This window comes from Astyanax mexicanus, chromosome 16 (assembly GCF_023375975.1).
Source record: "Astyanax mexicanus isolate ESR-SI-001 chromosome 16, AstMex3_surface, whole genome shotgun sequence".
Lineage (NCBI taxonomy): Eukaryota > Metazoa > Chordata > Actinopteri > Characiformes > Acestrorhamphidae > Astyanax > Astyanax mexicanus.
In genome coordinates, this window is record NC_064423.1 from 30,924,609 (window position 1) to 30,948,921 (window position 24,313).

At 38.0% G+C, this 24,313-nt stretch overlaps 1 long non-coding RNA gene across 3 annotated transcripts in view; it reads left to right on the forward strand.

The window, feature by feature from the left end:
* Nucleotides 1-633: 633 nt before the first annotated feature.
* LOC103029303 (uncharacterized) overlaps nucleotides 634-24,313 on the forward strand; it is a 50,027-nt gene continuing 26,347 nt past the window's right edge. For 2 of the 3 annotated variants that reach the window (XR_007424814.1, XR_007424816.1), the window contains exons 1-3: nucleotides 634-812; nucleotides 1,106-1,185; nucleotides 8,920-9,022. This is a non-coding gene — a long non-coding RNA (uncharacterized LOC103029303). The remainder of the gene's footprint in view (nucleotides 813-1,105; nucleotides 1,186-8,919; nucleotides 9,023-24,313) is intronic. The other variant, XR_007424815.1, reaches the window with a different exon arrangement.

The window sequence follows — 24,313 nt, forward strand, 5'->3', positions numbered from 1 at the left end:
AAGTGGTCATGTTGAATGTTGACTGAGATATAAAACACTAATGTTACAATATTATAAACTGTTATTGTTGACTAATAAATAACAATACTGAAAATCCCTTATAAACAAAATACTAAGTTGTACACTTACAGTTGTTTTGCCATTTGCTTCAATTGTGTGACAGTCATATATTTTGGGCTGAAGTAGAGCTTAGATTCTCTGTCCAAACCTGACCCGACCCAAGGCCTGATTCTAATATATATATATATATATATATATATATATATATATATATATATATATATATATATATATATATATATATATATATATATAATGTATATATAATATAATAATATATGTGTGTGTGTTTTGTTTAATGAGCATGCAGTGCATAGCCTATTGCTGTTTTATGTGTTTTGCCCTAAGGCAAAACATTTATTTGCTTAATAAAACAAACAAAAAAAGTTTGTTCCGAAAATGTTTTATATTCTTAGAAATTGTTAATTATATTAGAGTAGATGGGGAGATTCTTAATAAACATTTTAATTTAATAATAGGTCAGTTTTAACATTCGACCTACATAAAACATATATGGGTTCGGGCTCACAAAGACAGTTTATAGGTCGGGTCGGGTCGTTCGGATTTTTTGTGCCCGAACTAAACTCTATTGTGAAGGCCGGGTTTTAGACTGACCCTTGGCTGGATACTTTTGTTGGACCTGGCAACCCTGCATACAGTACAGCAGGTAGATTCGTGACCTAAACCTGTCCAAACTGTGGCTAACGGACAGTTAAATCACCTGTGGGGCACTTTAAACAATCTTTTATGAGGTAAATTGTGTTTCTTCGTGTAAATATATATAATATACGCTTTGTCAGCGTAATAAAACTTTAGGCCCGGTTGTTGGAAGCCAAAACGGCGGGTATTCGGTTGTTTAGCAACCAAACAAAACCAAACCTAGTTAGCCAAGCTAAAGTTAGCTAATTAAGCTTAATTGTGTAATTAAATAACATTACAGGACACAGACAGCATTTCTGGATAGTCCAGTGAGCTGCACAGGGCTAGAGCTGCTGGAAACTTCGTCTGACTCGAAAATAGTCACTGAATTAAGTCATTTTTGCAGGTAAAAAGCTCTGTATGCTGAGAGATTGGGTCGCTTGGGTCTTCATTAAGGTAGCATCAGCGCAAGCCGTGACACTGCCTGTAAGTAGCAGCTCTCATTTTCTTAACCACACTAAACCAATAAATAAAGATTTAAGTGCTTAAATGTTTGAATTTACTATTCTACCTTAAATGCTACCACTTACGTTACCATTCCACCTTATATGCCGCTGCGGCTTCGAGTTTGAACTCTCATCCTTCAGATTTAAGGTGGAACAGAATAGTTAATATAAGAATACATGCACAGTTTTATGTGGACTGTTTGTAACGTCTGTACAACATAATCAGAAATGTATACAACACTTAAAGCACTCTTATATCTACCTACGAGCTCAATGTAACGTGTGCACCGTTTTAAGGTGGAATTGAAAATGTGAACATTAAACTAAAAGCTTTATACTCCTAGGGCTTTGGGGGGACAAAATAATAGACCACTTGAATTTCTGAATCAGGTTCTCTGATTTTGCTATTTATATTATTATAAATTATATTTTTGAGTAAAATTAACATTGTTGTTTTATTTTATAAACTAGGGAAAACGTTTCTCCCAAATTCCAAATACAAATATTGTCATTTAGAGCATTTATTTGCAGAAAATAAGAAATGGCTGAAATAACAAAAAAGATGCAGAGCTTTCAGACCTCAAATAATGCAAAGAAAACAAGTTTATATTTAATGAAAGAGATGAATGAATTTAATGAACTTTTTTTTAAATCACATAATGGATCTTGCATCATGCCACTCCTGGTGCAAAAAATTCAAGCAGTTCAGTTTGGTGTAAAGGCTTGTAATCATCCATCTTCCTCTTGATTACATTCCAGAGGTTTTCAAGTAAAATCAAAGAAACTCGTCATTTTTAAGTGGTCTTTTTTTCCAGAGTTGTATAAGTAGTTATACAGTAAACTACAGTAAAGTATCTGCAGATATGGATAAATTTAATTTAAGATTTTTCAATACTTTTCCATTATTGTATTTTGTTTTTCTTTTTGCATATCAAATTTGAATACTGCAAAGTGAAATGTGCGGAAATAAAAGCAAAATCATTTACTGTAACATTTTTAAGACCCTCAGGAGACATATTTAAGACCTTAAGGCCTTATTTTTACGTAAATTAATTTATGAGACTTTTCAAGGATCTCCAGATACACGTGTGGATACGGTACAGAGATATGTAACCTTGAATTAAAAAATCTGTTTTTGTTTTTTGTAAAATAAGAATTGAATGTTCAGGTCAAGAAAATTAGTGACCGATTTAGATTTTGGATGTCTAGATCTATGTCTTAAATGTAACATCTCTAGGTTGTGTATGGTAGCACCCAGTAGCATTGTGGGTTTTTGAAAGATTGACTAGCTGTTGATTTAGCAATTGTCACTTTATAATTTGCACCCTGAGGTGTCAGTAAGTGGGGAAAAAATTCTGCATGTTTTTTTATGCTGTAGTGTTCCTGACATTAGTAAAACAAACAGCAGGGGGAGCAATACAACTGTGCAATAAAGGATTACATTTCAGGGGGGGCTCTCTTTCTGCAGTCAGGGACCCCTTACCTTATGAAAACAACTGAAGATACCCCTGGCTAAACACCATGTGGACAAAAGTACTTGGACACCTGCTCTTTCATTGCTTTTTTTCCTTCTAAAATTAAAGCAATTTTTTCACGTAACAGTAACACGAACAATATTGTATATAGCACCATCTTTCCAGAAAACAGTTCTACTGTTCCACGGCTACTTTAGTGCAATTGTCTGAAGCTAAAAGAATTTACTAGAAGGGATGTCCCTACTCTGAAATATAGCCTATGACACTAATGCCTACTTGTACAGAAAATGTGTATATACTCACTCTTGGTTCTAGATCAGTTTCTGTGATTTTGCTATGTATAGGTATATGTTTGAGTAAAATTAACATTGTTGTTTTATTCTATAAACTACAGACAACATTTCTCCCAAATTCCAAATAAAAATAATGTCATTTAGAGTATTTATTTGCAGAAGATGAGAAATGGCTGAAATAACAAAAAATCTCAAACAATGCAAAGAAAACAAGTTCATATCCATACAGTTTTAGAGTTCAGAAATCAATATTTGGTGGAATAACCCTGCTTTTTAACCACAGTTTTCATGCATGGCATGTTCTCCTTCACCAGTCATAGTTACACACCCATTTTGGATAACTTTATGACACTCCTGGTGCAAATTAAATATAGTGGTGAAAAACATTTTATTGGTGTGTAAAAAAAAAAAAAAAAAGTCAATGTAGAGGTTCTTCACCAATTTGGGTTAAAAAAAAAAAAAAATAAAATAAAATAAACTGTAAGTGGGTAGGTCATATTGTGTTGCATCTCATATAACACAAGCAAGTTAGATCTAAAACATGAAGGAAGATGATGTCAGTAAAGCTATGCAGGCCTAAGAAGCATTTCATCACCATCCTCTACAAACTGGTGTGCAGTGATCCATGAATAAAATTATTGCATTCTAATTGAATGATAAAGGACAATTTAGTAGTAATTGGATAAATGACTGTATTGATACATGTGTCCCGACAAGTCATCATTGTTCCTTACAATGGACTGCAAGTGTGTCATCTTCCTCACAGCCTGTCATCAGGGAGAAAAAAATCATGGGCACTGAAGCTGAAAATGGCTATATGGCAGTTCCTCTGGATCTTGATTGCGTTCCTCAGGCCTGTGTGAGCAGCAGCACTGAGTGTTTTCCTCAGGCTGTCTCCGCTGACAGATACATTTACATCAAGAAATTGATTTACTGTAGAATTCATCCTATGTCATCAATCATTCAATTCCTAGTGCTGAATGGCTGAAATTACCTGTTCACAGTTGCCTCTGGAATACCAATTTTAGCTGGAACTCCATACGAAAACCCCTGTTAGAGTCCGGCCCTGATGTTTCTGTCGGTGAGGATATTATGGTGAGTTTATATGAAGTGGTCAGGCTAGGCCAAGATTAGTGACTTAAAAGCTGTAGTAATTTTTGTGATCTGTTTGCTTTACTAATTTTTATTTTTACCTTGGTTCAGTATCGGTACTGCTTAACGATTAGTATTTTTACTTTTATTTCAGACTGAAGGCAGTAAATACAGCTTAAAAGGAGAACTATGAATAAGACTGATGATTATATTCTGAAGCCATCATCTGTGATTCCCATATCCAGATTGCTCATTAATGTACACTGACATGGCAAAAAGTAATTGGACAAGGACATTGGAAGTATTGTGCCATGCACATTTTGCTGTCTGGCCTCCTGCTCTGAACGCTAATATGATTTCTGCCAGAATACAGACATGTAATTGTAAAACAATGCCGTTGGTTATTATTATTATTACCCTCTGTGCTGTCCACTGTGGCATATATGTGGTACACTTCTGAAACTGTGGATGCTGTTGAGAAAGTTTACACAGGGTGCCCCATGACTTTTGGCATGTCTGTCATATTTCTTACACGTTTTTAACATCAACAGATCTTGATCCAACAGTTCTGTTATCCAATGTGGTTTGTAATTATTTTTTGGGGTCACACAACAAACATTTCTCCAAAATGTTACCTTGGATGCAAAATGGATCAGGAAAACCTTTTCTAACTTTCAGTGGAATCAATGTAAAAATATATAAAGCCTTTTTGGAAATAATCTGGTCATCCATTCATTATCAAAACTGTGAGACATTGTAAAGACCAACTTCATATTTTTTTACAGATTCACCTCATGTCAAAGAGTGAAAAAATAACCTTATTAGGCCTTAAAGATGCGTGTCGTTTTTCTCCAGAGATCTACAGTTTTTTTACTTTTTAACAGCACTGTTAAAACATTAAATTCTCCAGATACCTTTTATAATTAGAGCAATGTATGAGTGATGTAGATTTTATATTACATTTATAAGACCACAGAGCATTTTCTCCTGTTGAGACTGACTCACTGTAAGTTCATCAGGAGCTGTTTAAAGGCTTGCTAAAGTGTTCTGGCCTAAATCTGTAAACCTCTCTCCCAGAGTACCTGTATTTATTGGAGTAATGCGAAGGCCGTGGTGGAGCGTGAGTGCTGTAGGTATTATTAAGAGCTTAGCACAGGTGTGTGTGTGTGTGTGTGTGTATGTGTGTGTCTTTTTGTCTCTCTCTTTCTCTCTCTCTCTCTCTCTCTCTCCGGTGGCCGTGTCTCATCTCTGTCCTCATCAATATGCGGCCCGCCGCTGAAAATTAATTTTATTAAAGGCCCTCAATTCCCCCTCGCCAGGCCTCTCTGTTTAAGCATCTTTTTAGTGTATGATTAGTGCTCGTTTCCCCAAACCTGGGCCAGGAGTGGCGGCTGGGTCGGTGAGGTCGGCCCGCTGAAAGAGAGCCACTTCATTGTGCGGTGACTGGACCATAAATCATCGGGCGTTTTCTATAAATCACGGCAGATGGCAGGGAGCGAGCAGGAGGCCCGTGGGAGCCGCGCCGGGCCCCTGTGCATGCTGGGAAAGTCCGGGCCGGAACGGGCTGCGGCAGACGCCGGCCGCGTAGGAGGTCAGGAACGCGGGACGGGAGTGAAGGGAGCGCAGGGAGAACAGGGAGGCAGCGGTGATGAGATGCAGAAGCCGGAGGTCCGAGTGAGCCACCTCTGCAGCATTTAACGCGTCTTAATCGGCCTGATTAATATGTATGCGCTCGCCTCCCGCCGGCCCATGTGAGGCCTGTCAGACTGACATTAAAACGTCTCGTTGTTGAAGAGGAGGTGGAGTGGGGATTGTGGGGGTCTGAGACGCTCGTCCCGTCATCCATTTTGATTATGAAGATGTAATTGAGCTGAATGTGGGCTGTAATGCAGTCACAATGCAGCACAGTGTCAGGCACTGTCAAACAGGCCCAGTGTCATTATCTCAGTTGGGGCTGATCCATGGCTATGTTCTGCTCAGGACTACAGAGCCGTTTTAAAGGGGCAGTATCTTCATTTTTTCCTGTTTTAAACTTTTTAAACTTTGAAATCCATAGAGCAGCTTCAGTTATTAGATTAGGCTGTTTAGTTCAGTTGTATGGGGATATTTCCCCATTTTGCGTTTTGAACTCAATCATAACAGTTCCCGTTTAACAACACTGGACAGCTCAACACACTTGGAGGAGAACACTAATAACTACTTATGTTACATCAACTTAAATATGATTTCACTACACCACATAAGGCCTAATATCATTTGTGGGCTAAAGGGGCATTAATTCTGTGGAACAGTGGAACTCTGGAATGAAGGTGCTTTTTGCAATACTTCTGGAATGTGTTTGGAGTTGGGGATGAGGTGGAGTGGTGATTGTCCAACGTTGGTCTCACTAATGCTCTAGTTGCTTAATGCAATCAGTTATTTACATCAACACTTTAAAATCTAGTAGATGGTAGAGGAGGATAGCGGCATAAACTCTCTTTACAGCAAGCCACTGTACCAGTGCATTGGCTAAGCACATCAGTAGGAGGGGACCACCATAGGACAACCACTAACCAGATACTATTTGGATGGTAGCCATTCATTGCACAGCACTGACACTGACATGACAGTGACATAGATGGTGGTGTGTGTGTGTGTGTGTGGTGCCGCTATGAGTGTAGTAGGCACAGCAGTACTTCAGCACTGTGCAGTGTATGTATATATATATATATATATATATATATATATATATATATATATATATATATATATATATATATATATATATATATAATGTTTTACCAACAGGGGTCTTTTGGTCACTTTCTGACCAGTTCCCATTAAAGTGGCCTGCTGTGCATGTAAAACCATACAATGTTAAACAAATATCTGTAAAAACATATTTGAATAGATTTAATATTAAAGTTATTTTCTTGAATATTTTTTTGTAGTTCTAAACTGTATTTGACAATGTGATAGACAGACAGACAGAAATACTTTTTTGGTCCTGAAGGAAATTTAAAGACCAGTATAATAACAGTAAATTTGTGTAAAATTACAGAAAGTGTTGCTGTTTTTGAAAAACATTTTTTTTAATGGTTAGTTTTGTTGAAATGGCCAGCTTAAAGCTATCACAAATGTGTATGTGAAATAATTAATGTACTTTTGTAAAAACAGTATATTTCTGTAGTTTTAATATACATTTTCACAGAGGGAAATGCTGTAAATGTATTAGTTGAAGCTGTGAAACTATTATTTTACAGTTTGCATGTGATTATTTTATAGGTTTATCACTATTTAAGTGAGATTGCCCAAGCGTACTGTCTGCTCTTCTAAAGGAAACTCAGGCCCCACTTCAGCTTTGTCTACTGTTTCATGTTTTACTCGGCAGTCAGCCTTGCTTTTACAATGACCCATGAGGCACTGACAAGCTCAGCTCTGAAAAAGACAGCCTTATTTTGTGGTTTTATTTCTCCAGACACCTTTATGGTCCATGCACATAGACTAGAAGTTTACAGATGTTGTTTGTATTCAGGCTGCACACCTGCTTCATTGTCTGTTTAAACTGGAATGGAAAGCACATTGTTTATGTAATTATATTTTTAAAATAGATTTTGGATATTTATGGAATTACTAGGTAAAAACTAATGAAGTTTTGCAAAACACAAACTACAAACTAAGAGTGCCACAGACGTCTATTACATTAGCCTTATAGTTAATTTGCAAAACTGGGCAACTGACAGCATTTGTACCCAGACAGAAATTTGATATATGACCATTTATGTACACACACTGTATGTCCAAATGTTAATGAACACACCATCTAATAAATTAATCCTGCATCTTTTCATTACACCCACTGCTGACACAATGTGCAAATGCACACACAGGCACACACACAATATTGAAATACTGCCAAAACAATAGACTGAAGGTGATAAACCTGTGATGAACCTATTGGCACCGTACCTAATGCCAGGTGTGATTTAGAGAGGTGTAAAGCCTCCCAGAATTAAGCTGTGGAGCAGTGGAACTGCGTTTTTGGAAATGAGGGTACTCCATATGGTAAATCAGTTAAAGCAGCTGTACATCATGTATGTATAATAAATATTCTTAACCAGAATTTCAGTGATTGATTTAAATTTTATTTTGAATTATCCAAAAATTACTGACTGACATTGAAAGCAAATATTTCTTTTTTCTTTTCCTGTAATGTTCATGTTTTGGAGAAAAAGCAATGGTCGTCTTCATTAGGTTTTTAAATACAGTATATGTGTTACACATATATGTTTTGTATTTGTTGATATCCATCTGGAATATATATATTCTCTATGAAAGTGACAAATAAGTTTGCATATACTACATATATTTTGTTATGACAAATACAGTACCACCTCCGAGTTCAGTATTTTTCTTTACTTTTTTATTTAATTTATTTTCTACATTGTAGATTAATATTAAAACAAACAAAAAAACAATTAAGGGTCACATATGGAATTATGCAGTAAAGAAAAAAGGGTTTGTTCTCCACAATCCTCTGATCTAAACCCAACTGAGATGAGTGATTCGGGATGAGCTGGAGAAAAGCAGCAATGATTGAATCTTCATTGTTAACTTTACAATGTAAAAAATCACATACATTGACCATTAAAAGGATGGAAGTTCTTTTTTATTGTGTGAAGTTGCTATTTTAGAGATGCAGTATATTTATAATCTAGATATTGATATATTTTTGGGTGGGCATAAACTAAAAATTCAAAATGTAATTTGCTGTTTTCTTAGTAATTAAGATATTTGGTTTTCTAGTGATTTTTTGTTGTGTTTCCAGCAGAAGTCACTGAAAAGACTGTTCATTTCTATATGTATTATCTTTAGGTGTGAAGATGCCCATGATCCATGTGCAGTGTCTCCACTAGAGGGCAAGTTTTGCTGATTATTTGGCTCTCTTCCTGCGTTACTGAGGATGAAAGAGCTAAAGGTAAGGCCTGTTGCTTTCCTCCAGGGCTGCACGCTGATGCACCTATAACTGCTTGTGCTTGTCAATAAACAATATAATATTTTAAAATGTTAATATTATTAAAATATTAATATTAAAATGCTCAACAATATAACTTTTAATTTCTAAAAATACATGTCAGCTCCATTTCACCTAGACTGCATTCACCTTAAAAGTTAGCTTCATGTTGCCTTCTTCCATACTTCTAGCAAAATTGCATGTTTCCCACCATTTTCCCCCAACTTCTTTCTTCCTTCAGTGTTAGCTAATGTAATCTTTGGCTAGATAGTGTAGATAATTAATACAGAATTGGGAATATCAAACTCGAGTATAGACAAACAAGTTTGTTGTATAATCTTTCATACACATTTCATGAACTCTTACTGCATAAAAAATAAAACAATTGCAGTATATTACTTTACCAGTTTCAGTCTTATACTAACTTGCTCTTCTCCCACCCCTTTTGTTGTCTTTTTACAACCTCCAATGCTAGTTGGTTATCCATTTCCTTGTCTTTTTCCCTTTCTCTAAAGTTAGTTAACTTGTATTTTCCGCTCTCCATTTCCTCCTATACATTTTCTTGTCTCTTTCCCTTCCTCTAAAGTAAGCCAACTCGTCTTTTTTACTTTTTTCTTGTCTGTTTCCTTCATGTAAAATAACTAACTTCTCTTTTTCCATTTCCCTTTTGTTGTCTTTTTTTCCCTCTATCCAAAGTAAGCCAACTCGTCTTTTTCACTTCCTCTAAAGTTAGCTAACCTGTCTTTTCCCCTCTTCCCTTTTCTAGTCTGTTTCCTCCATCTAAAGTAACTAACTTCTCTTTTTCCATTTCCCTTTCTTGTCGTTTTTTCCCCTTTATCCAAAGTTAGCTAACTTGTCTTTTCCTTGCTCTTCCTTCTCTTTTTTCTTCCACTAAACTTCTCACTTGTGCTCTTTTTCTTTGTTACTGCCAAAATTAACCAGCTTGTCCTTTTTCTCTACTGTTTTCTTTGTTTTTTAGCCTCTAAAGTTGAATGTAAAGTTAAATGAAATTGCATTTTCTCTACCCCTTTCCTTACCTTTTTTCTCACCACCAAAATTAGCTAACCTGCCTGTCATTGTTCGTTGGAGATTAGCTTGTCCTGCACATTCTCCCCTTCTCTCTCTGTGCTGTTAAAAATATAGTAATTTTTACTATAGGCTTCTGTAGTCTGTCATGGCACTGACTGTACATAGGCTACAGCTAACAGGGTTTTACAGCTTAAGGTGTCAGAGTTGGCCGTGTCTGAGAGATAAGTGTGAGTAAAGTGTTGTAATAACGTAAACTAAAGCAGATTTGAGTGCTCAGTACTGTGTGAGTGTGGAGTGTGTGTGTTTAGTTGCGGCAGTGAGAAAGCTGTGTGCGCTCGGCAGCTCTGCACAGTGTTGGAGTCTCTGAGGGCCCTGTTGGCCCCGTGAACAATGAGAGTGGGGTGAGTGTGCTATTATTTACCAGCGGGGTAAAAGATGGCTTCCTCTGTGCCAGTGGATTTATGGGGATGTCTCAGGCCCAGGCCCGCGGCCCCTCTGATCTGCTTTCCCCCCGGTGACCCCTGACCCCCGGGTCGTTAGGGACAGGCTCCGAGTGGCTGTGAGCGCTGGCGCTTAATCAGACGCTTTATTTAACACGAGCTGGGCCTCAGCCCAAAGCCCCACTCACATCTGGCTGGAATTGCCACCTCTGGTAATTATGCTCAATTTCTTTTGTTTATTATTGTTTGTTTTGCCGTCCGTGAATGGCGTCTAATGGTCAGTGCTCGTAAATCATCGCCAGGGGATGGACCGTGCACCCTTTTATGTTCTGGTGGGCATTATCTTCAGTATGATGCTTTACACAGTGCAGAAGAGCAAAAAGTGCTTTCAGCTGTTTTTCTATTGGAATGATTCAAGAAGTGATTCAGATAACAGAAATAAATAGAATTTACATTTCAGCCCATAAGAGACCAGACCCAGCTCTCAAAATGTATACAAAATTCCAAATTAAATACATTAAATGAATTGAGTAGCACCTTCATGTTTTTGTCTAAGTGATATCACATTACTGTTAAGGTTTTAAAAGTTACATTTCAGGATGTAACATAAATGACAGCTTCTTAATTTGATTTTTAACATTTTGTTCTAGAAATTGTCAGAACTAGTTAAACTGTAAAAATCATTAAAGCATATGAATTTGTTGAAATGGTTGAAACAGACCTGTAGAAGCAAAAAATATACTTTTAAAAGAAGCTAGGTTATTATTATAATGAAAAAGAAGGTTATGTCAATTTATTCAAATTTGCTTATTGATACTATAAACTTATTTTTACCTCCTATAAAAAGACTGCATTCTTACAGCAGCATATAATTTATTTGCAGCTGTTACTAGCATTGCATTTGGACTGACTCAACAGTAATTGATAGATTTCCACAGTTCTGTGTTAAAATGAGAGAAAGAGAGAGAGATTATCCCAGCAAGTGAAGAAGAGAGAAGAAGCAACAGTAAGATTTACAACGGCAAGTGAACTGTTCACTACAGTGTGCAGTTCCTGCAGAAACTGCTAATTTCTTTGCATGCAGTGTTGTGATATTAGTTGGTGGCTGTGGTGCTGCTAGGTGGTTGCTAAAATGTTATTGTATATGTGTTGCTTGCTAAGCTTGGAAGTTGCTATGGTGGTGTTAGGTGGTTGCTAAAATGTTGCTAATGTGTTGATATGGTGTAGCTTTTGTTGCTAGATGTTTTTGATGTTGATGTATTGTTGTTGGTTGCTAAGCTGTTGCTGGGTGTTTTATTTGTTGCTATGGTACAGCTGTTGGTTGCAAGGGTGTAGCTATGTTTTATTCTTAGCAGATTGGAAGATCGTTTAAATGTTACTCAACAATATTTTGTGTCACTAAATGAACTGCTAGTATTACGTATTTTTTTGAATTGTTAGTAAATGTTCAGTAATAAATTTAGTTTAATTAGTGTATTTGCTCAGTTATTCTATAATGCAAATTATTACTTGCATTATTAGCATTAACTTGTTTTTGTGCATGGAAATGATCTAACATATTACAAATTAGTTCAATCAGTATAAAATCTGATCAAAATATCCTGGATTTCGCATTGATGTCACTTTTACAGTCGCCACAAATTCTGTGAGCAAATTTATACATCTTTAAACACATCGATTTTAATCCCAACCTGTCACCAAATTTAAATGAAAGATGATGATTTAAGAATGTAGTTTTTTTTTTAAACTAATTGGGTAATTTTGGTAAATTAATAAATGTTTGTATTAATATACATTAACATTATTTTAGATATATTTAAGTCCACCCCACTTCACACACATGCAATGGCCCTACAACTTACTAGCCTACTAGAAATTAGTGCTGGATGATATGGCCATAAAATAACATCTCGTTATTTAAGTTGTTTTTTTGCAATAACAATATTTTTGGATATGACAAAACATTACATTTTTCTAAATTTAATTTTGAGAATACACTGCTGCAACAAATTAAATATTTAATTATTATGTATTATAAATGCAATAGTTTAATTTATTCAGTAGAAACATAAGTCTAAACATGTTTATCTACTTTATGAACATTAGCTTACCAAGACCTTGGTTTATATAAAACAAAAAGTTTAACTTAGAAATAACAAAAATAAAGTAATGTAACAGCAAAAAATGACCAAGTGCAGCATATTTAGTGCATGTATACAAACTGCAAACAATTACAATTAAATACATAAGCATACACAATAAATAAGCAAAGAAATACAGTACACAATATGACTTTTTATGCTCAAATTTTTTTTGACAATATTATTGCCACACTCCTACTATAAACCCACCAGCAAAGACGTCCTAACCTCAATGAACACTTGTTTCTCTGCAGTTTACTCTTAAAAAAATGTTTATGAAATATTAAATTGATTTAAACTGATTTATTGATTTCAGAATTTGATGTTACATTAAACTGATTGAATTTGCTCAGTTACTCAGAAAATACACTCTATGAAATAGAGTACATTGCTGCCATGGCTAGCATTACTAGCAGGTTAAGGTTTTCAGTTTGTTTGTAAATTAAAGTTTTACTCATGTTACAGATAGTTTACAGTTTTTCATGGTTTTCAGTTAGATTTAAACTTGATTTAAAATCAACCCTTTTTGCTCTTTGAATATACTCCTATAGTTCCCGCCGTAAAAATGAGAGAGTGAGAGAGAGCGAGAGATTATCAAATGCAGCAGAAGTAGAGTAGAAACAGGCTGTTCAGCATGATTCCACACGTCAGGGATTGTGCACATCCATGTATTCCTCTGGTAGATCACACTTAAAAGAGGAGCAGCCCCATTAGCCTCTTCTCTCTCTCTCCCTCTTCTCTCTCTCCCTTTTCTCTCTCTCTCTCTCTCTCTCTCCTTGTCTTTTACTCCTCTGTTCGTGTCCAGCTGGCTCGGCACCAGGGTTTTCTCTCCCCAGCGAGAGCCCTTCAAACGCTCACTTAGAAAAGGACAACTGAGGCAAATGTTTCCAGCCCTTGGCTGCCTAATGAACACACGGCCTCTCCTGGGCCACGGAGCCAGTGCTCCACCAGTTCAGAGGGAACCGCTACAGGACATGAAACAGGCCAGCGGGACATCCCACAGCGGGTCAGACGAGTCGGGATCTGCAGGGCGTACTCACTGTGCTGTGATGCTTTTGAATTATTTGTATTGTCTGCCCCTCTTAGTCCATCGTCACTGTGTTCCTGCTGCAGTTCTGTTGTTCCAACACTAAGTTAGAATGAGACAAATGAGACACGCAGGCCAATTACTTACCATATAACCTCATGTTCCTCTTTTACCTCAAATAATAGCTAACTCACTCTGGGTCATTTGTTCTACCTCCAAAGCTAGCAGTCCTGTCCTTCCTTGTTGTTCTTCCTGCCTCCATATTAGCTAACTTCTCTGTGTCTTTTCCCTTAATGCAATTTGCCTTTTTCACAACTTTGCTACCATTTAATCTACCTTCAAAATTAGCTAGCTTGATCTTGTTGTTTTTCCGTTCTCCAGGGTTGTGTAATTTGCCTACTTCCACATTAGCTAACTTGCTCTTCCTTTTTCCCTACGTCCATATTAGTTAACTTGCCATTATAAACAGTTTATCGTACCTCCTTATTTAGCTAACTTGCTCTTTCTTGTAATTTCTCGTACCTCCTGGTTTAGTTCTTTCTCTTCCTTATCCTTCCAAACATACTAACTTCTTCTTTAGATAAATTGCCTCTCATCAATAGTAACAGTATGAAAGAGACACTCAGGTTGATGTCACTGTGCCTGAAACAGTTGCAGGGTTTTGTCAAAGGAGCAGAAACCATGCTTGTGTTTGTAATCTTTTCAGGATATATTGTACCAAGAATTCATTCTCCTTACTAAAAACTTGCTACTAATAAAACTCAATGTACTAAAAAGTACAATACTTTCTACATAATTGATTATTTAATTGTAGTTGAATTACATTTTAATTGCATAAAAATATTTAAGCGACGTGCAGCATAGAAGCAGCAAAATTCAACACTTCTAAGGGTTAAATGAGCTGGAATGGCTGTGGTGGTGCTGTCTATGCTGGAATGCTAATGAAGGGAGTGAATGTGGGCCATGTGTGCGGAGGTCAGCCGGGACGGATGGGGCACTTTCAGTAATCTGTAATAATCCACTTCGGATCGAACGCGGCCCAGTAAATCAGAACCCGTGCTATCTACGCTTTAGTGTCCACTGACCGTGTGTAACCCGAGGAAGAGGGGCTGGGAAGAAGGTGGGAAGAGCAGCATACAGAGAAGAGGAGGAGGAGAACCTTCTGGAGGTCAAGGACGAGAGAAGGAGGGGGGGCGGCTGTTTTTTAGAAGGTGGAGCGATCCCTCTCTCTACAGCAGCCACGAGGCCGGCTGTCAGGGGGCCTGCACCCGCCGACATTAATGCAAATTACAGTCCGATAATTTAATAACTCCGCCAGCTTGATCTGTCCTTTTTATTACAATTATCATCGGCCAGGGGGTTGCGTTCCATCATCACAAAATAAACATCATCTATCATCCTTGCTTGTGATTAGCCCGTGACAGGCCTCGGGAGCCGCTTTGCATAAACGAGGCCCTAATGCTGTTCGGCCGAGGGGCCGCGGTCCCACTCGATTTTTCACGCTTCCCAGATTAGATGTTGTCGGCTAGGGTCTGACACGGGCCGTAATCTGACCAAAGCCAAGCGTCTCGTCCCGGCGTGAAGTCCAGTCTGAAATAATGTGTGTAGCGTGACTGGGTGACCCCCAGCAAAATGTAGTTAAGACCTACATGGTTAATTAACCCATGGATGCACAGTGTAACTGAAGGTCATTTAAAGAAGTGGGGACCACTTGCCATCTCCCTGCCACAATAATGATTGAAACTAGAAGAAGAAATCTATCACTATGATGTGAATTTGGTTAAAAAAAAACTAAAAAAAAAAAACATGGAGACAAAAACAAACTGCCATTTCATACCTTTTGTGAGATTGAAAAAAGTGGGAAGACTCTCAAACCAGTTCTATACACCACATGGTTAACTAATAAATACAACTTCACTCGGTATTGGTGCTTGTCAAAACAATGTTTACTATCACAAGTTTTATAGGAAGTAATCTTAGAAGGAATTCATTTGCACTCTTTTGTGTAACACAGCAAGATTCTTAGTCGCTGCGAAATTAGTCTATGACGCTCTTTCCAAAGCTGCCCTATAAAAAAGGATAATAATTTTGTCCATAATTTAGACCATTTGTAAGCCGTTTTAGTGTTTCTAGTAAGGGAGCAATGAATCCTGGTTCTGTTTGGGATCCATTAACAGTTTGATTTAAAAATGGAAGTCTCATGGTGAGCTCTTCGATCTTGCTTTGGTTTTGAGTGACGCAGTGCCCCAACTGCTGGTGTTCTACTGTATATGGGGGGCCATCACATATGACAGTCTTGCCTAACAGCTTAGGGATCTGTGCAGGCTGTCTAAGTGGCATTTGTCAGCAGGATAATGCTCACCCTCACACAGCAGGGGTTGCCCTGGAATGTTTGTCAGATTGCAACACTTCCTTGGCCTGCCTGGTTGCCAGATTTATTGCCAGTTGAGCATTTATGGGACCACATTTGGCCCTACAAGTATGCAGGATCTACTGGCCCAGCTGCAACTTCTGTAGGTAAATGGGCCATAGGATGCAATATAGAACATGTATGCCTCCATGTCCAGCCATTGTTCATTTTAATCCAGGCTAGTGGCGTCAAACACAGGTCATTAGACCCTCCTTTCAATTGTGCATTTTTCTGAAATAAACATGTCTTTTCATGCTATTATTGTAAACACATATCCATTTATTTATATAAGTCCTTGAGTGTATGGATGGCATTATTTACTATAAAAAAAACATTTAAATCACTTATTTCAATATGCGATACTTTGAACCGGAATCAAGGGACTTTAGTGAGGGCAACATGAAAGAAAAAAGTTTTTCTCTTCCAGTAACTCCCTTTTCTCCTAAACATCCCTGTTTTCTGTTTGTTTTTTGCTTTTCCAAATGGGAGAAGTATTAGTTGTACTGTGGCTCCTCAATGTATTTACTGGGCTTGTGTTGGTCGTAGTTGTTGTAATTTCTGGCTTTAAGGCTCAACAGCATTTTTTAGCACTGTTGGGGAAAGAGCCGAATCAAACGCAGAAGTATACACAGCGGGCGAAGGAGACTAGCAAGTGTCTTTGTTCTGAGGGCCTTTATGGCTTTGTTTTGAAATTCTGAAGGGGAAAGGTCCTACCTTCCTACCCAGAGCATTTCTCTCTCTCTTCCTCTCTCTCTCTTTTTCTCTCCCTCTCTCTGTCTGTGTATCTCTTTCTCTGACCACAACAGAGTGGAATAGTTAAACCCACAGGCTTTGTGAAGATGTAAGATATATTATTTATGTTCAAACCACCGTTACATTGTTGACCTTCAGTGCCTGGGAGATGAAAGCGTGGTGGCCCCTGTGTTTTGGGTCCGGGGCTGGTGGAGTGATTGCTCGGGAGTTTCTGGAGCTGTTTGTCTTCGGAGGCTAAAGGAGTATCTACGGGAAAAGCCAAACATTCACGTTCCATTCAGACTCTTCTGATCCTCTGCATGCAGAATATCAGCTTCCTATGTGGAGCATTTTTAAGAAGACCCCAAAACTAGGCCTTATTTTGGAGTATTTGGAAGTACAAACAAACTACAATATTACAATACATTTTCATAAGAGAATTTTCTACATTTTCTTACTAAATGGAATAACTACAGCTACTGTATAGGTGAAGGTTTGTACCAGGTTTTGGAGCATTCCTGTAAGGATTGCATTTAGTGACAAGAGCATTAATGAGGTCAAAGTTAAATATAATATAAATTCAAAAACATTTTCCATTTTAAAACACAAACAAAATGAATTTACGGTGTGTTTATTTTGTATATGTCTTTAGTGTTAAGAAACAGTGAAAGTACTTTGGAAAAGCTTGGATAATGATCCGAGTGATTACCCCAGCGGGGTAAGCGCTGCCACTATGATCAGGAAATCCCTCGTTCGAATCCTGTTTTTGTAGCTTGCCATTGGCTACCGGAGCCCTGAGAGAGCACAATTAGCCTTGCTCTCTCTGGGTGGGTAGATGGCGCTCTCTCCCCACATCACTCCAAACGGTAATTTTGATCAGCACAAGGTGTCTGTGAGTTGATGTATTAGAACAGAGTCGCTGCACTTTTCTCCGAGCATGCTGTGATGCTACTCTGTGATTACTGAGTTCGAAAAGAGGCGGTAGCTGACTTCACATGTATTGGAGGAGGCATGTGCTAGTCTTCACCCTCCTGGTGTTGGGGCATCACTAGTAATAGGGGGAGTCTTAATGAGTGGGTTGGGTAATTGGCCTTGTTAAATGGGGAGAAAATGGGAAAGAAATTAGAAATAAAATTATATTTAAAAAATTATGTATTGTGTTTACAAAGAGTTAATCCTACTTTTGTTGGAGTTACTGTCTCTTCCAGAGGGTCCTATTCTGTTACAATACTTATTCTACAGAGACTAGACACACTTTGTTTGGGTGTGCATTTGCGCACTTGTGTCAGCAATAAGTGCAACTAAGTTAAGTAGCTGCATGCATTATTGCATGGGTGTGGACTAGAACGATATAAAGCCCTTAAGCATTGAGCTGTGGAAGAAACTGAAATGATGGTTGGTGTGCCATACAATACTTTTGGATGAGTTTGTATGTTTGGGAAGAGGTAGGTTATCACCCAACTCATTAAAGCTCTTGTCACTAAAAAAACAGTTAAATCCTCACAGCAAAGCTCACCCCAGAATCTAGTAGAAAGTCTTTCCTAGACAGTAAAAATGGCTACTTCAACGAACAAAGGATAAACTCTTTCTCCATTGATTTTAAGGGAAACAGTGAATGAGCAGGTGTCCCAATACTTTTGTCTATAAAGTATGCCAAGATGGATGCTTTCAGATAGTCAAACATTAGAACATGGAATGAGGTGTGTGTGTGTTGAGTGAGCTGAGGGGTGTAGGGGTTTAGGGGGTCAGTGTGAGTCCCGTGTTGGGGTGTGTGCGGTGGGGTTTTAATGAGGCTCTGGAGGAGAAGAGGTGGGAGGAGGAGGTGAGCGAGGGTCTGCAGCGCTGAGAGCTGCCATGACCTCCCTCAGCTGGACCTGCTGCTCCACACACCCCCTCATAAACTCTTGCTTCCGAAACAGAGTAGAATCCATCTCTTTAATGTTCTCCATGTTCTCTCGTTCTCACTGTTCTAAGCAAATGCACAAACTCCACCTCTCTGTGTATTCTTACCAAGATCCTCATTTCCACATTAAAGTGATCTCATAGGCCTGTTGTAGGCTGACCAGTTCTTCTCTGGAACTTTTTTGTTTTATTGATTCATTTGAATAGATAACAGTCCTGCTTTTGTTGGGGTAAATGTCTCTACACTCCTAGGAAGGTTCTCTTCTTTAGCAAGGAAACTAATATAAAGATATAGGACAATGCATTTGTATGCTGTTGAATGTCCTCTTCTATAAACATGCAGTCAATATATTGTTCTCACATAAGTTTGCCTAAGACTGGTAGGTAGCTTACATGTCTACTATTGGGTCTATTTAAGGAACATTTGCATTTTCTTAGGTACAGGAATCACTTCTGCATCATTCTACAATGTTGGCTATATATCAGTCTCTATACTTAAATTAAAAATATAGTTTAGTATAATTTTACTGCATTTATTTTATATTCCCATCTATATTTTCAGTTCCAAATGTTATTTTATTTTATATTGTGCTCATGACCTTTTTAAACACTTCCTTACTCACATGTCAGTTTTTAAATTCTCTTTCATAATTAACTCTCTTATTCTTTACAGTGGACTTTTTGTGGTGCGTGTTTATCTACAACTGGCATAAACAATTCTGAATATGTTTAGAGCTGCATCTGGGTTGGTTTTTTTTTCTTCTCTACATCTCACTCCAGCATATAGCTTCTGTATCTTCAATTGATCTGTTTAATATGATTTGTCTGTAAGTTTATCTTGTAATCACTTGTGGTGCTGCTTTTGGAACCTCGGTTCTTCTTGTTATTGTCACCAAGTTACGATCACTACAGTCAACTGGTACTTAGTATAAATATAGTAAAAACATTTACAGGTTTTTATTTCCACCTTATTTGTTACAGTTCTTGTTTGACACATTTACAACTTGTTTTGGTTAATGTGTGTTTAATGTATTTAGCCACCTCTTTTTAATTGTACAAGACATTAACAACCAATCAATGTTTGTTACCAAGAAAAATATTTTCCTTTCTACATCTGATCTGATACTTATATATCCCCCATCATATCTAAATTTCATTTGTGGCTTTTTATGGCTGGAATGAGTTATTTTCTTTTTTGCTAGAAAGCTTCTGTGTAGTCCTCACTAGGGTATGTGTTGCTCCCCTTTAGGTTTTTGGAATTTGTAAGGCAGTTGTCTCTGTAAGAAGTTTCACTATAGGTTGTGATCTAGACACATTATTTGCTGTTTTTCCTGTTTTTTTTTTCAATTTCAACCCTTGTGTTGTCCATGTTTACCTTTTCTGCCATCAGCTTCTTCATGTCCTCTGTGTCAATAGACACTGTTATCCCAGTTTTCATTAGATATACAGTACTGTGCAAATGTTTTAGATAACAAAGCAAATTACACTTTATAAATTACAATTTATCTCATCAATGTAAGTGTTTTACCTGAAAAAACACCACATATTTCAACAGATGCAAATAAACATACAGTAAACGCAACAAGGAATTCTGATTTTTAACTAAGTATGTTATATCCTGTATCCTGTAGTTCCAGATTTCTCCTGGATGTTCCTCAGCCAGCATGTGTATATTATGTTCAGTTCCATCAGCAGCTCACCTGATTTACCACATTCACCAATTTAAAAAACCAGGCGTTGATATGATGAGAACTAGAAATAACTCTGTTAAACTTGATGAGGAGAGATTAGGAGACATTTTAAAGAAAACAGTGATGTAAAAGCACAGCTTTTTGTAAAATTGCTGTTTGTATTATTGTTATGCAGTACTGAGTGTACTGAGCTAATAAACACTTACTGCCCAGATAAGACACTTATTATTTACTGAAATTCCCACAAGTCCCTAAAATATTTGCACAATACTGTATATGAAAGTGCAATTGCAATTGCTGCTGGAGAACTCTGTTATATATGATGGCAAAGGAGCACACTGTCAGTTCCTGTTATATAAACAGTAATATAAAATGTGCACTAACCTGCCAAACCTGTCCTATTAAGAGTAGTATCATGTGAATACCTTCACAGTTGGGCCACAGACAAAGTTTTTCTTGACATTGACCCTTTAATAATTAGCTGTTGAACAGAAGCAGCTAGTGCTGATTCCTCAGTTATGGCACTGTGAGGCACTACTGCAGTTGGTCTGGTGACTCTCACTGTCCAGTCAAGTGATCTTTGGCCTTCAGGCTTTCCCCCCCCCCCTCTGGTGTCCTGCATCCTATGGGAAGCTGGGAATGTTTTCCCACCTATAATGTGTGTGTTTTACACCTCAGGGTGCTAAAAGCCACCAGCACTCTGTGAGGTGTGGGGATGCTCTGAATTTAACTGAGAGGACATAAAGTTTCATCTTCTCAGGGGCAGAAGGATGGATGCAGGGTAGACAAGTTGAGTTAGATGAGTGCATGGGGGGCCTGTTTGCCATGTGTATCAAGTAGTGTTTTATACATCAGGCTTAAAGAAGCTGCTGGTTTGACCTCTGAATCAGAAAAAAGCACCAGCGTTGCTTCAATGGACGTCCGGTCAATGGTTTGTAGTTTTAGCAGAGCAGAATGGACAATATAAACTTACCAAGGTCTGTAGACCTAAACCTTTGTGCAATTCCACCAAATATTACACATCTCATAAGAAGGGAACTAGTATATTTTACATTTTACAGTGACTGCTGCCCTGGTCTGTGTAATGTGTGGGGGTCCTCCTGCACTGAAAGTCGATGTGATTTCCGCAAAAGTGTCTTATCTGTTCACACAAACAAATCCAGACAGATCCTGCAGCCGTCTACTGTAGGTGGTAATGTCCTCTGAATACCTAGGAAGATAAAACCTTGCTTATAAGTTCCCAAGTTGACCCCTGAAGTAACACTTCATGAAATATGTACATACTGCTATTGCATGTATGCAAGACGCATACAAAACAACAGCAGAAAGAGCTCTTCAGGTTCCGCTACTGCCAGCCAAGAATGGAAAGCTGAGGCTGCAGAGGACAAAGGCTCATCAAAACTGAACAGTTAGACAGGAAAAGTGTAGCCTGGTCTGATAAAATTCTCACAAAGCAAACATCATCTCAAACTAGTTTGGTGAAGATATTTAGTTTTCTCTAGTGGCCTTCCCAGATACCGATTCTAAATCCAATACAATACCCTTGGGATGTGGTAGAAAAGACGATTCTCAGCATTATAAGTGCTCTTGAAAAATCTGCAGGAATTGCATGATGCAATCCCTGCAACATGGACCAGAATCTCTAAGGAAATCATGCCACAAAGAACGAGGAACTGAGGCTGTTTTGAGAGCAAAATAAGGATCATCTTATATTGTTCCTAATACAGAGCTTGGTAAATGTACTGTATACCAAAATGTAAACAAATGTTTCAGATCAGTTTATTGTACAATTTATATGCTAAACAGCTTTTAAACAATACTTTAGGATCATTGGCTGTGTGGAAAAAAATTCCCGGGCACACATTACACGTGCCCTGCTGATTTAATGAGACTTATAATAAAGTAGCGAGCAGACAATGGATGCACAGGCATTCCCACTTGTTTGATGAGGCTTTCAGGATCAGATTAAGGATCATTTATCACAGAATAAAATAACATCTTCAGAAGAGCAATGAAAAAAATGATCTTTTTAGATCAAAACGGATAATGTGCGTCGCCTTGGCTTTTTATCACAATCGTCCCTTTAAGTCCTAAAAACAGATGGCGTGTTATTCCAAAGCAGATGCTATTTTGCATAGAACTACCACATGAATATTTATGCTTAATTATTTCCTGACACTGACGAACCTGTAAGCGTTGAGATGCTTTGCACAAGCCACCCTGCATAACCCCAGCTAAAGGCACAGCCTGCTGTGGCCAGTGTGGCCAGTACCTGTGGACTGTCCTCTTGTATCATCATTCTGCAATCTTTCCACTTACTTTGAGGAACTCCCTGATCACTACATTTGCAGAAGCACTAAGCCTTGGTGTAATTGTAGACAAAGATATTAAGCATATTAAGCATTTGTTTTGGACACAGATGGAATTTGGCCTCTGTCTTGAGACCAGCTGTGCAGTGAACTCAGCAGTGAATACAGCGCCTGAAGGGCAGAGAGCATTAGAAGCTTTGTTCAAAGGCCCAAAAGTGGCAGCTTAGCAAAACTGGGTATTAAACCCACATCCCTGTTCTAAGTTCTAACTACTGAAACATCACTGCCCCTTACTGGATGACTAGTTATTGTTCTCGACCTAACTTTGCCTTGGAAGATTTCTCAACAACCATAGAATCCCAACCTTTTCTTCAAGGGAGACCACAAAAATGCTCAATCGGTTCCATGTCATCTTAACTCCCTCCTTGCTGGTTTTCCTTTACATATAGAATCTTTACTGGTGGAACTAAAATCCCATGGGTGTCCAAGCAAAAATCACTGTGCTTGATTCATGTTGCAAACCTGCTATACTTTTTCTTTGCCCTTTTCTTAAAGGAGGCCACCAGGGTGCTAAATTGGTCTCTTATCATCTGCAGAGTATTTAAACTGGTCTACAAACCCATATTATAGCTCTGCTTGACCCTCCATTCCTCCAGATGTATGGAAGACATTCTCTGAAGTGGTGGATTGAACTTTCCCTGGATATCTGGACAGAGCAACGTTGCTCAATGCTTTTAAAAGCTGACTGAACACCGTCTCATTTAAGAACACTCAAATGAGTCATAAATTTAACCCTGTTATCCTGAGTGAGTATCTACCAGTGGAGATATCTGAATAAGTTGTTGGCAACAAGCTCTGACCCTATTTTCATGGCATTCTTTAAGAATACACCTGCATGATCCTTAGTCCATACCAAACATGTATGAACAAACAGAACCACCACCACTTGTACACAGGCAGATATGCACACAAACACTTTCACTTTAAACATTCATCCTCCCCGATGAGTCTTATCAGACATCTCCTCCTGTTTTGAAAGGTATCAGTGGGCTCCTGCTCAGGTGACATAGGGGCTCAGACAGGTAGGATCAGTTGGTGTTTAAGCTGCTTTTAAAGGACCCAACCTCCAATAAGGCTTGTGTGGGTTTGTGTGGTATTTGACTAAACACAAGCTACGTACATTATATGCTCAAATTATTTTGGACACTCCTTCTATTAAGTGCATTCAGACACTGTCCAAATGCACAAACACAGCGGCCCACAAATCGAATAGAACGTTCAGGAGCAGATAAACATGAACCTGTTATTACCATGCATGGACTAGAGGGGTATAAAACCCTAAAAACCATGAACTGTAGAGATGGGAATGAGGTGGGGTCTTGATCATCCAACATACTGACCTTACTAAAGCTACGGTCACTGGATGCAATATAATCTTTCCCTGGACAGTAGACAGTTGCTCCAACAAAAGGAGGATAAACTTTTTTTAATATCTTTGATTTCAAATGTTCATATAGTATAACAGTAATGGCTTAGTGGGAAGATCTTTGGGTTGTTCATTTTAAAGTTGCGGG